This window comes from Nuphar pumila, chromosome 3, assembly GCF_984573655.1.
Source record: "Nuphar pumila chromosome 3, dmNupPumi1.hap1.1, whole genome shotgun sequence".
Taxonomy (NCBI): Eukaryota; Viridiplantae; Streptophyta; class Magnoliopsida; order Nymphaeales; family Nymphaeaceae; genus Nuphar; species Nuphar pumila.
In genome coordinates, this window is record NC_143251.1 from 133616168 (window position 1) to 133628786 (window position 12619).

Genomic DNA, 12619 nt, shown 5'->3' on the forward strand with positions numbered 1-12619 from the left:
GAGTATTACCTCCAACTGGGCTAGCTTCGTAGAATATATGATCAAAATCAAATTTATTGCTATTGAGTTTCTTCAAGGAAGCTATCCATTTCCTTGATATGAAAAGAAAGAAATTTGTTCTCGGTATCGTAAAAGCAATTAATGAAAAGAATATTGATAAAAGACTCTCACATAAATAAAGATAATTCTTGGCAGTTTTGGCAGTTTGATAGCTGGGTTTTACCCATGATGATCTTTTTACACTCTTTTGAGACATAGAGAATGAGTTTTCCTTAAGATTTGGCAAGAATTTCATCACATTAGCCTTCAACTTAAACATGTTCTGATTTTTCCTATAAGGACACATCATAAACTCTTTCAACTGGGAGGTGTTCCACATCTTCTTTAGTCCTAAGAATTATATTAAGGATGTCGTCTCTTTTAATTGAAGTATCTGAGTAATCTTTTGCGCTCTTTTGAGACATAAAAAGTGAGTTTCTTGGGATTGGGCGAGAATCTTATCACATCAGCCTTCAACTTAGCTGTGTTCTGATTTTCTTAGAAAGGACACGCCACACGCTCCTTCAACTTGAAGATATTTCACATCCTTTTTTATTCGCAGTAAGTGGATTGATGAAATAGTCTCTTTGCTTGAAAATCTCTTTATGATAATAGTGATTAAATATCTCTTAGGGATTGTCGGAAGGTTCATCGCATCCGCCTTCAACTTGACGATGATTTGAACTTTCCCTGGAAGGATCCGCCACAAACTCATTCATCTTGGAGATGTTTTGAATCTTCTTTGTCCCCGGGGGTCTAACTCATCCATTATTCTTCAACTTGACGATGATTGAGAGATCCCTTTTGCAGATAGTTGATTATAGTTTGATTGATTAAAGAGATATTGAGATTGAGTGAATTCTTTTTATATCGCCCAAGATACTTTCACTACCATATTATCAGAAGAATGATCTTTAAAAATATGCCATATCTATGATCAATATCGATTCACTTATGACTTTTCAATATCATTGATTTTTTTCTTTGCCGGTCATATCGAGGATTTTTCTCCATCCTTTTTGGTTGATCAATAAAAAAAGCTTGAATTTTCTTCTTTCTTCACAAAAGGTTTGTCCTTTTGGAAGGAATACTGAAGGTAATATAAGACAACATTTTCTGCAATAAAGACTTTGAAATCAATAACTAATTTTTTTTATGACAAATTGGCAAAATATTCTTGAAATCGTTGGTAAAAGAAATTGCTTGATGTCAGATTGATAAATTCATGGCTAGAGTTTGGACCTTGAAGTTTGATCAGTGGGTAGACTAGTTTTTGTTTTGACAGACCAACTCAAAGGTAGGATTTTTGTTTTGACTTATCAGCTCGAAAGCAGGATTTTTGTTTTGACTTACCAGCTCGAAAACAAAATTTTTGTTTGACCGACCAACTTAAAAGCAAAATTTGTTTGACCGACCAGCTCGAAAGTAGGATTTGATGACTGACCAGCTCGAATGCAGGATTTGTTGACCGACCAACTCGAAAGTAGGATTTGTTTGACCAACCAGCTCGAAAGCATGATTTGATGACTGACCAGCTCGAAAGCAGGATTTGTTGACCGACCAGCTCAAAAGAAAGATTTTTGTTGAAAGATTGAATTTGATGGTTGAAAATGATTGATATTGATGAAGTTGTGACCCGAAGGCTGGAAAATGACTAATATTGGTAGGATTTTAACCTGAAGGTTTGAAAATGATTTGACATTGATAAAGTTGTAACCCGAAGGTTTGAACATGATAGACATTGGTAAAGTTGTAACCCAAAGGTAGGAAAATGACTGATATTGGTAAGATTGTAACCCGAAGGATTTGACAAGATTGGCCGGCCTGGAGGTCTGTTTGTAAAAATTTGACATTAAGCATGAGATTGAACCATTATAGAGAACTATGTTACTTCTATGAATGGTCTCAGGATTTATCCCTTATTCTGAATGGGAAGTGAATTTAATGTAAATGGATGCGGATGAATACAGATGAATGCATGCAAAAGCAAATGAATGCAAATGTATACAAATGAATGCAAAATGACGTAAATGGGTGCACATGCGTGCAAAGTGAGAGATTTATTTGATCCTGCCTGCATATAAGATGTTTTTGAAAATAATTTTTTTTTTAAAAAAATGCCCTAGTGTAATGGGGGAAGCAAATTTTAGATAAAAAAAAGATAATTGATGTTTGAAGAATGCTCTCTGAAGGTGACAAAGCAATAAACTTTTGATTGATTTAGGAGGGACTCTGAAGAGGGTCACTCCTCATGAAAGGACATTTTGTAGAGAAGAAGAGCAAAAGGTGGTATCAAGCTTATGAAGAAAATTGATAATTTTATTGATGATAAATCAAGGAAAGATAAACAGGATTACATCATCCTTCTAAAATAAAATCAAGATGAGAAATAGGGAAAATGCTGGCATTATCAGCTTTTTGAATGATTGAGGAAAAGGCTTAGTCAGGATCACTGGTCCTCCTTTTCATCTTCAACTAGGAGATTCTTATCAATGCATTCTTGAACGATGTTCTTGAAGATGAAACAATGCTCAGTGTCGTGCCTCATTGTCCGATGAAACTTGCAGAACTGTTCTTTAAACCTTCTCATGATCACAAGGGGATCTGCCATCTTAGGAATTTAACCATCTTCTTGGTTATCATATACTCAAGAACTTTCTCAAGTGGCTGTTCTAAGAGAGTAAACTCGTGGTCATATCCCCAACTGTCATGCTTTGGTCTCCCTTGGGGTTTTAATTCTAGTTAGATGCTTGCACGAGGACTGTCATTCTGCTTGCTGATTCTGTCCTTTTGACCTGTGTGGTCATCTCTGCCGGGATTTAGGTTCTTTGACCCATTGGTGTGGTTCTTTTTGCCACCCATTTTGCTTTTGCCATTGTTGTTGCCGATGGTGTTCACAGAGAAGGTGACATATGACTTCTTCTTGGTATCAGAGCTGCTCTTTGAGAGTGTGAGGCTCTCCTATACTCCATTCTCTATCCCCATTTCGAGCCATTCAGCTCGTTCTATCAATTCAATGAAAGATCGTGCCGGGGAATTAAAGATCAGGCCCCTTAAAGGTTGGGAGAAATTATTCAGGATGGCCGACAATGCATGCTCTTCTGATATCAGATCCTTCATTTGATTGCAAATGGATTTTCATCTATGGATAAAGTTTCTGGCTTTTTTAGTGTTCTGCTTTAGATTATAGAGGTGATTCAGGGTGGGTAGCACCTCTGTGTTGAACAAAAATCGCTCAATAAAAAGATTAACCACCTTGTCGAATTCCTTCAGCTCGATGAGATTGATGTGCTTTGAATACCATTTGGCGGTGGTGCCCTCCAGACTGCGAGAAAAACATCTAAACAAAGCACGATTGTATTTCTTGAATCTATTGCATTCCGCAAAGAACATAGCCAGGTGGGCCTTGGGGTTGCCCGTTCCATCAAATTTGAAAAATTTATGGGGGAGATTCTCTAGGCTATCATCCCCGTCTAAACCATCATAGAAATCCTCATTTGTGAAGATCTTCTTGCCTTTATCGCGGGCTTGCAGATCTTTGACCATTTTGAGCACGCCTCTGAGTTGTGATTGGTCAGAGTCATTAACAGATTGATCCTTGGACTAATTGGCTGACCTCTGTCCTTGAGTCATCTTCAGAAAAGTTTGCTGAGCTTCACACTCTTCATTAGTATCGCCCTCTGACTCAATTTCTTCTGAAATATCCTCCTGCTAAACTCTTTTATTTGAAATTTTTGGGTGCTTTTTCAGAACACGACCCTTAATCTTCTTCTTGGTGGGAATCTTGTCGGAACTGGCCTCTGCTTGCTCTATCATCATCTTACTCATCATTTTTTGAAATAATGAGTACATTTGTGGATCCACATCATCACTGGCTTGTTAATTCTGTTTTCTTGCTCATCGTGGTGAATCCATTTCTTGCTCACTGCCACTGCTAGGGTATTGAGGCGACATTGTCTTCTTCTCTGATCTGGTCTGAACCATTCCACAATGCCAAAATTCTCTGTAGGACCAAAAGATGATCAGAGTGATTGAAATTTTTTTGAAGGCAATGCCTTTGAGAATAGATGGAAAACAATGGATGAAGAATTTGAAATTAGGTTGACAATTTAAAGAAAATATCCCATCACGAGGGATTGAAATTGCAATGATTGCGTTGTTATTCCGTGAGAGGAAATAAACAACCAGGGCATGCTTTGTTACCTAGGCGAGGTCGTCAACCATAAAGGAAAATACCATTTTTGAAGGAAAGAGATAATTCTTGGCAAAAACAATCTGCAAAAAGGGCTTAGAAAGAGGGAAAAGGGAAAGGTGGATAAACATTTTCCACCGCAATAATCAAGGAATGTACGAGAAAAATAAGGTAAAGAATTTTGTAGATAGACAAAATGATTAGAAGTCCGGAGAAAATAGGAGAAAATTATATGATTTTTTGAAAAAAACTGTATGCAGGATAAAAATAGGCTGGAACTTTGAGATCCAGAGGAAGAAGGATGAAAATCACCTGGAGTTTTAAAGAAAATAAAGGTTTTGGAAAAATCGTCCAAGGCTTGAAAAAAATAAGAAGGGAGTGTTTAGATAACAAAGGAAACTAGGAGATCTTAAAAATTGCCTAGTACTTTTAGAAAACTTGTGAAAAATATGAAAAAAGAAGCTAACATTCAATCACATCTTGCACAGACAATTATGCACATACAACACTCCATAAGAAGCTGACTCTAAATGTATCAATTTTGAAATAGCTGTAGGACCCTAATCCTGACTCTAGGCTCAGATCATCTGTGTCGAACCATGCTATGCCATATACTCGAGCTAAGGCTCGATGTACGTGGCATAAAAATTCATCTCCAGTTCTAAGTTTGTGTTTTCCCAACATCCTTGAGCGCCTGCCGATATAGTTTGGACTATGGCCCTTGGTACGTGGCAAGGGGGCGTCAACTCAAATAGGTGGCCCGGTTGTGAGGCTTTGTCCCAAACTGTGGTTCTGGAAGAAAACCCAGCAACGTGAAGACCATGTAAAGATATGTGGGGTTGTTTTAGAAATATGATCAACATGCAAGAAAACAGAAGGCTCTAATGACCTAAAGAAGTAGAGTTTTGAAAAACCTTAAGAAGCAAACATTGTTTTCAATCAGATCCTAGATTGAGGAGGATTGTATTTGACCTAAGTCTAAGTGAGCATGAATAATGTCTCCTCAATCAGTCATACCAAACCATGACTAAGTCTACATGAAATCCATGTCAACTGGGTCCGAATCTAGGCTCCTTGGTTCACATGATATCATGAAATAAAAGTTGACATTTGTAGAACACAATTTTGACAAGTTGACTAGAGCAAAGTATTAGATTGATCAGGCGAAGACAGGTCCCATCACGGTCGCCAAACCTGTTATCATTGCAAATTTTTACTTTTGCAAGTCAAACTAACATTTGAAAAAGATTTTGAAAATAACTCGCATCCGTTTTAAAATACGGGAAAATTCTGTAGAATGGGACTCGCCTGTCTGTACGAGATTCAACCGTTCCTGGCACCTTTACCAGAGGTAATTGAACCAAGGATCAATCAGGTGCTTTGCTTTACTCAACTTGCCTAAATCGATGTTCTATTCTTAAATGGATAAAGAATCAAGCATGTACTATGAATTTCTGAAAATGCAGGTTTGAAAACATGATGTTTGCCTTGAAGATTTGAAATACTTAGGAAGTCCTTGGAAAAGATAACACTTTAAAAATTGTGAGCCTTGTTGAGAGAACATTTATGAAGAAAAAAAAGATTGCTTTCTGAAGAAAACAAGATCCTGGGGGTTAACAATTAGAAAATATTGATGCAAAAACCCAGGTTTGTGAAATTGATCTTGAACGACAAGTTTTAAAATTGAATCTTGATTGAAAGATTTTGAAAACAGGAGTACTGAATCTCGATAATGAGATGTAATGACATGCAATGCGATGCAATGCAATGCAATGAAATGATATGCCAAATACATGCAGTGATATGCAATGGCACATGAAATGCAAACACTGAATAAAGGTGAAAATTCGGGGTGTTTACAAATGCCCTCTTTGCTACTAAGCCAGTTGAAAGCCGAGCTTAGTGGCAAAGAAAAATACACCAAGTTTGGACTATAAAAATGCACCAGTTAGAACAATCTAACTGAGTATGAAAGAATAGGTTCGAATGATAGTGGTAGATATGAAATGAAGAATAAAAAAGAAGATTCACCTCATCGAGACGAAGCTCAGGTTTTGCCCTTAACCTGGATAGAACGAAAAATATCTCATGAAAGAATGAGATTCATGCTTAACCCTTAACCTGAAGGGGACGATACATCATGAAAAAATGAGGTTCAGGTTTGACCCTCAACCTGAAAGGGACGATACCTCAAGGAAGAATGAGTCTCAGGCTTAACCCTTAATCTGAAAGAGGACGATATCTCATGGAAAAACGAGGTTCAGGCTTAACCCTTAACCTGAAAGGGGACGATACCTCATGGAAAAATGAGGCTCAGGCTTAACCCTTAACCTGAAAGGGACGATGCCTCGTGAAAAAATGAGGTTCAGGCTTAACCCTTAACTTGAAAGGGACGATACCTCATAGAAAAATGAGGTTCAAGCTTAACCCTTAATCTGAAAGGGGGCGATATCTTGTGAAAAAATGAGGTTCAGACTTAACCCTTAACCTGAAAGGAACAACGGAATCCTCGAATGAAAAAATCATGATGGGACCTTCGAATTTTGCACAATAAATCCGAGAGGGGTTCGCAAAAGGAAGAAAGGGGGTTCCCTAAAGATTGAAAATGGATTGATCTTGAACGTCTCATTGCTAAGACTGAATCAATTTTTAAAACAATTGACCTTTTGTAGGAACAATTCAGGTTTAACCCTTACCCTGAACAAGAACTGTCTATGGTGGGACAGTGGGGAGCGCAGGAAAGTATGCGAATCTGAGAGCCTGAGCGCTCAAATCAAAACAAGAAGGGATGGATCTTGAAAACTCCCGTTATCTAGTCCTAAAACGGGATAACAACAACGACATGATATATCAAAATAGACATCAAGTTCTCACTTCATGTTAGGATAATTTGAAAAGTATTGTCAATAAGATAAAATTGTAGTTGATTCAAGATAATTGAAAATAAGCACATTTATATAAAAACATTTCCTCTTCTACCTTGAGTATTACCTCTAACTGGGCTAGTTTCGTAGAATCTAGGATCAAAATCAAATTTATTGCTATTGAGTTTCTTCAAGAAAGCTATCCATTTCCTTGATATAAAAAGAAAGAAATTTGTTCTCGGTATCATAAAAGCAATTAATGAAAATGATATTGATAAAAGACTCTCACATAAATAAAGATAATTCTTGGCTATTTAAATACAAATCGATTTCGTGGTAATTTGAATACAAATAAAGTTAACTACTTAAATACAAATCGATTTCATTCACAAGCACAAACAAAGACATATTGTTGTCGCGGTAACTTCATAACTACAAATTCACATGATTTACAACCACATTCATTTATAAAAAATATTAGTATTGCAGCCCACGTTTATCACCAACATGAAACCGACGTTCATCGTCAAGTTCATTTCTTGTTGCAAAGCAATTCTATGTGCAGTTGTGGATACATTCTCTGCAAGCAAACAAACACATTAGTAATTGCAGCCCACTACACCATTTTCCTCACCACTCTTGTGCATTACTTTAGAGAAACATATGGAGGCAGAGCTGACAAAGCTGCATAAGGTATGGATGCCAACAGGCAGAGAAGATGAATCCGCACAACTGTAGCATATTTGTCACAAAGTATATCGAAGATTAGGCAAATATTTTTCCAACTGTGAAGGATATATACAAAGAAGATAACCACAATAATCATCATCGAAGATTATCCAGATCTTTCCTCACGGCGTTAAATAACTAGGATATCAACACAGGTAAAAGGAACATAGAAGAACAAAGAAGAAAGAAAATTACAGGAGAGAAGGAGAAAAAGAAGAAGAAGATAAGGTGGAGGAGAAAAAAGGGATTGAAGAAGAAAAAATTGCGCTGCCACAGAAAAGAGCAAGATAGGTTAAATAGATTAGGGTTTTAGACCTGAAGAACGGGTCGGGCAGGGTATTGCATAGAACAGGGTTTTACACTGATCTATATTAGGGTTTTACATAAGTTAGGGTTTTACCCACGTGTACCTCTTCTTCTTCTTTTTTTATGTCATTCTTTTTTCTTCTCCTACTTCTTTATTCTACTTCTTATGTCCAAAATGATTTGTAGCATCGCGATTTACACAATGATTGGTAAAATGATGAAACGATTTGCACAAACATTGATAAAGGCTGAAACACTTTTGTCCTATCGCGATTTTCTATTACGAAATTTGTCTATGTCAATGATATGTTATATAGCTATTTACATAATGACTGATAAAAGATGAAAAAGTGAAAGGAAAAATAAATCGATACGATATTTATTGGTAAACTACAAATCAATTTACAACTTGATACTGATTTCTTACAAATCAACACTACAAAACACATAATATCTTACAAATCGATATACATATCACAAATTATATTATAAATCAATTCAGAAATTCAGCATAATAGCTTACAAATCGACACTACAAAATACATAATATCTTATAAATCGATATACATATCGCAAAATATATTATAAATCAATACGAAAATTCAGCATAATAGCTTATAAATTGATATTAACAAACAAAACAATATCTCACAAATCAGTAGTATGTTACTAAAATCTCGATTTGCGATACATTGCATATACTGAGTGAATGGACGATACCGGATGGGGTAGAGACCCTTCCTCGCATCTATAAACAAGCATTCTTGTCAACAGGTTCTAGCGTCTTACAAATATCGTTAAGTTTCCAATCGTCGAAAGGACAAGATCGACCTGCAATAACAAAACAATGCCTTAATGGCACTCACAACGACATACATTCTTCAACAATAGCATGACATGGAAAGGTACTCACGATGCCTTAATGGCACTTGTTAGAATGTTTGTGTGTCATTTCTTTTTTCCATACTGCCTAACGAAAATGAAAAAGAAGAGAATATTGTCAAAAGAGATGACCGACAAATGCCCCTATGACGCCCACCAATGATCGAACCAGTCGATCGATTTACAGTTATCTTCATGAGGTAGGAACGAACCCAAGAATGTTTTGTAACACAAAGCAAGAATGAGAAGGCTACAATGTGTTGTAACACAAGCTAAAAACCAAGGCGAGAATTTGGACTCGAGACGATGGCAACGACTGCTCCGACGGCAGCAGACCACGGTAAAAGGTGCATCATCAAAGGGAGCTCCTGTTACAACAGATGATGCAAAAGTTTACTGCTTAGGGCGAAAACAGAATGTTTGGACTTTGAAGAGTTAACATCATCATCGACTTTCTGGATGAACATTTTTGTCCTTTTTTCGAACTGTCATTTTCCTTTTTTGGATGGAGGGTATTTTTGTCCTTTTTTTGAACCGTTGTTTCTTGACGAGAATAGCAGGAAAGGATATACTTAAGTCGTTGCAACCGCACTAGACTCCGATGTTGGGTGATGCCGACACACACGGTGATACGAGCCCCATGTGCTTATATATGTGGCGCTCATTAGGACCCGAACATGCACTGTAGCAAACTGTGCATCTTCGGGGGAGAACATGCAACACCCTCCCATTTCAATAAGCTCCAAACAGCCTCGCGGATCTTGAGAGTCAAGAATGGGCATTGAATGACCCATTTGTCTTCCTCCAGGATCTTGACATATAGATCATCAGACAAAGAGGAGAGAGCACAATAAAAAGCCCTAAAACGGTGGGTAAGGGAAGAAAGAATGAGCTCGTCAGAAGCACTGGGCCCAACCCACAAGATCTCAATTTTTTTAATGCGTCGGTGCTCCTAAGTCGATTGGTGGAAGAATTTTGTGTAAGAGCCACCCCATCCCAACCAGCTAAGGCGCACTCTTTGACTCAACTTTATTTCCTCTCTAATACGCCATTAAGATATCAGGGTGGAGATTTGATTGTAATGGCCCGTAAGGGTAGAGATATTATCCCCAGGAGAGGCTGAAGAAAGCTCCTCCCCCATGTCTGGATGGAGGTGAATTTCACAAGATGAGACTCCTTTGCCTAGGTCTTGATCTTTGATGAATTTCTGCCACACTAAAGACTAAATGTCTGTCAGTGAATTTCGGGTCCTTCTAGATCTCAGCAACAGTCTTTCAGGGACCGCTCCCACAGCCACCATCTTTCGAATTAGAAGAGTTCGGATCTTTTGAATCCATTGTCCCAAGAGAGACCACCACTGCACCATAGCCTGAGACCGACCGTGGGGATATGAATCAGAAGATATCCTGGGCTAGGTAAACTGGCAGGGACAGTCGGTGCAGGGGAGGTATGACAATATATATATATATATATATATATATATATATATATATATGCGGGGAGGTCCTTCTTGACTCCACCATTGACCACCCATTATCAGGTGCAGGATGGGCTGGCGAGAAGAATAGAGTTCTCAATAATATTGGAATACCAAAACAGAGAAGGGTTTCTCATCGTAATTAAACTAGGGGTGGCAAAACCCGCTTTTTAGCCGGGTTAGGGTTTGTCTTAAACAGGTTCGTGTCGTAAACGGGTCGACCTGCCTAACCTGTTTATTAAACGGGTCGGGTTCGTGTTAGGGGTATGCCAATCTGCCAACCCGGCTGACCCGTTTAATAAACGGGTTAGGCGGGCGGGTTAACCCGAACCCATCCTTCCAACCCACCCGTTTACCCGGCCTCCACCTGCCCGCCAACCCGTTTACTCGTACGTGACCCACCAACCCGTTTACCCGAACCCAACCCGCTAACCCACCAACCAGTTTACCCGACCCGACCCGTTTATTAAACGGGTTAACCATGTCATGTCGGGTTACCCATTTAATAAATGGGTTGGGTTAGTGTTTGCCACAGCCGACCCCGTTTAATAAATGGGTCGGGTTCGTGTTGAGGTATGCTGACCCGCCAACTTGTTGACCTGACCCGCCAACCCGACCTGATTGCCATCCCTAAATTAAACTCCTGACAAACTTCAGCATCGTAGGAAATCAGAAAGTAGCCCTTGCCAACACAGTCTGATAGCCTTTGGGCGAGACAGATAAAAATCTTGAGAAGGCCGAAAGTAAATATATGACATTTTCTTGTCGATGCAACATAACCCATATGTTGAACCCTTTGGCAAGCACATCCAGACATACAAGGTTGAAGGGTTGATGCAAATTGGAAAAACACTATTCACGAAACGATTAAGTTAAACTAGTTCTGTAAGGATTAGGTTATGAAAGCATAAGCAATGTAAAATCAGGAAAAGTAACGCATAAATTCAAGAAAAATAATAATAACTTAATTCATCAACTCTTCTTGGAAAACCCATATAATGAATATTTATAGGGAAACAAGAGAAACCCTAAATCTATTTTGGATCCAAGATAAATACATTACACGATAAAAATATTCAAATCCAAATAAACAAATTCAAATGATTCTAAACTAAACTGGATTCAAATAAATCTCTTATCAACCCCAGTTGTAGCTGCTCCGCTCCTGCTCCAAGGATCCAAGATGTTACGATAGTAGTGATCTATATCCATGTTGAAAAACAAAAAAGTACTTTAAATATATTTAAAATTACTCTTATCTTTAATTTATGCTTCTTTCTTTATTAAAAGTGTTCTCAGTTTTCAAGAAAACATGAATGTGCGTGTAGATTTTACAATATTGATTGGTTAATATCATGTACATAAACTTTTCTTTGGTTCCTACTTATTACCACTAACTTTTATTTTGTCTTGTCAAAACACTGTATCATCCGACGCCACAGCGTCGAACGAGGTTAAACGTACGGCAAAAAATTAAAAAAAAGGTTGTTTTAGTGGCGGTTCTGGAAAAAATAAGAAAATGCAAAACAAAATACGCACAAAATGTCCGATTTGTTTGGGACACTTTACCCGTCTGACGATAGGAGTTACTCTTTGTCGTGTTACTATTATATTCCCTTGTAAGAGTGAGAAGCAAAAAGATTCGCGAGTTCGAACCGATGTTTATTTAATGGGATTTTAACGTTTTCTTTTTTGTTTCTAACGCCATCTTCCTTGCGCTGGATTTTTAAATATTAGCCCCAACTTCGTAGAATCACGCTTTTTTCGGTGTTTCTTTTTCTCTTTCTCCAAATGAGAGAGTAATACAGATGAGCAAAAAAGTGGTCCCGGCGGGGCTCGAACCCGCGACCTTCGGCTCATAAGACCAACGCTCTAACCAACTGAGCTACGGGACCCAACGAATATTGAAGTTTTGAATTAATTAAATCATGCAATGCTGCCAACTTTAGGCATGGTTCTAAAACCATTTATTGTTGCGATCATCAAACATTATTTAAAGGCCTTAAACTTAGAGCTCCTTTATATATATATATAAAAAAAAATTTAACAACACCATCTTTTCCAACGACTTTTTCTATTGGTTGAAGCCATGGTTCGCATGCCCAAATTTAAACCCCACTAACACCAACC

General features: G+C 37.9%; 1 non-coding gene across 1 annotated transcript; it reads right to left on the reverse strand.

The window, feature by feature from the left end:
- Positions 1–12310: 12310 nt before the first annotated feature.
- TRNAI-UAU (transfer RNA isoleucine (anticodon UAU)) lies at positions 12311–12384 on the reverse strand. Its single transcript has one exon. It is a non-coding gene; the product is annotated as a tRNA-Ile (tRNA).
- Positions 12385–12619: the final 235 nt, after the last annotated feature.